Here is a 2,309-nt window from a genome sequence, read left to right as displayed (position 1 = left end):
GTATTCTCTCGAAGGTGATTTTTGTCACAGAATCATGACTGGAAAATTATGACAATGGAAAAATAAGACTCATTAGTTAAAAAAAAGAAAAAAAGTACCCGTACAGAAATAGCTTCATTTTGTAACATTTTGTAAGATTGCTTTGATTTCTGCTTCGGTTGTTGCATTTTTCAGATGACTATGAGTATTCAGACTTATGTCAGCCAGGGTGAGAACAGACTGAGTCAGAGATCGTTTGGTAAGAGCAGTATGAGCCAGATAAAAGAAGCACCCAGTAGTGCAACTACCTTAGAAGTCGCATTCCCAAAGAAACATTCACAATGGATTTTCCCAGCAGCCCAGCCAATCTGCTGATATCTTTAGTCAGACCAACAAGAGTGATGAAAAGACTTGGCTACATTACACAGCACTGGTCTAGATCTGGAAGAGCAGAAAAGGACAGCACAGAGCTTTGAACTAGACCACAGAAAGACCACTACAGAGACAGTGGATCACATGGAAATGAGTCTCAACTGTTTCCTTACGAATTAGTATGTGACAGCATTTGAAGAACAAAAGTGGGTTGTTTCACCTCAAAGAGTGTTGCAGGTTTTCATCAAGTGTGAACCAATCAACACAGGAAAGTGTTGGAAGGTTGCAAGCGAAAGGCCTTACAAGGATTGTTTAATCCATTTGACGTTGTTGCACAATGGTGTCATCGACCCTTCCCTCCTTAGGAGTCTGTCGAATAGTATTTATAATTCTCTGGAGTCTCATATGATTACAGTGTACCAAGTTCACACCAATATTTCTACATGACAGTAGTGTAAAATCGCTGCTTTTAAGAAAAACATGATAAATCAATAAATAGCGTTATTACAGACTTATGTGTGATTCTTAAGGGTGTATTTTCGTTTTTATGACCCTGGTAGTGCATAGAGAATACAAATGAATATTAACTTTCTCACACCCTTACAAATGTATCTTTTTTTTTTTTTTTCTTCAATGTGAGAATGATCACACTGTTCCTTCGGAATCCTGATTTCAACCATCTTGGACTCTGCCCAAGGTTAAATGACGAGGCAGCATCCATCATGATCATCATTCCAATATCTCTCCTCAGAGACATACATTTATTAGACGAAGCACTTATGGAGTCTGATAAGTATCATTCACTGATCATTAGCCTATGGTCTTTTAGAGGATTTATGGTCAAAAAAGTAGTCCCATCTACTGAACTAGAGGGTGAATTAAACATTTGTGTATTATCTCTTAAATAGGCTCTGGCATGCGTTTCCAATCCAATTAATCTTCTCTAAATATCTATGGATTTTCCACACTTTGCCAAATAGTTCATAAAACTAATGCAAGTCACATTTATAAATTCAGATGTTCGAAAATGAGATTGCAACATCTGCTAGAATGTGTTCATTTGTCTTCATCAAGATAAGCAGTGAAAGCTAAGCCGGTGGGAACCGGAGAATTGCAGCACCCTTTACAAGCTCCTCCTCCAGAGGGAGACACTTTCTCCCCTTCTGCCATATCTAAAGAGATCAGGTTGTAATCATACAGTAGTGTGTTTGGGCCCACTTCAAAATCCCTCTTTCGGTTTGTTTCATTCCCTCAGGAAAGACAAATCCCTTATGAGAGCTCTTAAATTTCTCAATTGTTTCTCCTAAATATCAATGAGGTTAACTAGAGATTTAATAGACACTTTTGTTTAGATATCCTGCCTCTTTCCTGATAAAAAGACCCCGATAATCTCCTTAAGAGTTTCTGAAAAAATCTCAACATGCTCAATGGTCCAAAATAATAACGCATGTAATCAAAAATCAGAGTTTTGAGTGTTAACGTTTCACATTCTATTCTTCCAAGAACCAAATCATATTAAATATATAACTATATACTTCACTGAAAAAACTCAAATTTATCTTGGTTTAAGAATTGTTTTAGTGGAAACTGGTTCTTCCTACCATTTCTTTGTCAATAACCTGATATGTAATGCATCTTTCAGTACCACAAGACATGACTAGATGTTTTGCACAATTTAATGTACCCCCCCCCCCCCCTTCAAATCCACCGCATGTCCCTCAGTCATAATCATCTGCCATTTCTAAACGTGTCTTCCCATTGTTGCATGACTAATTAATTAGCAAGACAAAATGAAGGGGCAGTGAAAAAGAAAAACACTTGAAGCATGTTGGGCTGTAGCCAACTTCAGCTGGACCTCTGCTCCCTTAGTTGGGAGTTAGCTAGTTTCCTCTTTCCTCTGACATCACTCCTCAAGCCTCATGCAACAATAATACGGCCCCAATTGCATGACATTATAG

Source organism: Megalobrama amblycephala, linkage group LG3, assembly GCF_018812025.1.
Source record: "Megalobrama amblycephala isolate DHTTF-2021 linkage group LG3, ASM1881202v1, whole genome shotgun sequence".
NCBI lineage: Eukaryota > Metazoa > Chordata > Actinopteri > Cypriniformes > Xenocyprididae > Megalobrama > Megalobrama amblycephala.
The sequence above is the reverse complement of the archived record's forward strand: the minus strand, read 5'-3'. Positions refer to the sequence as shown.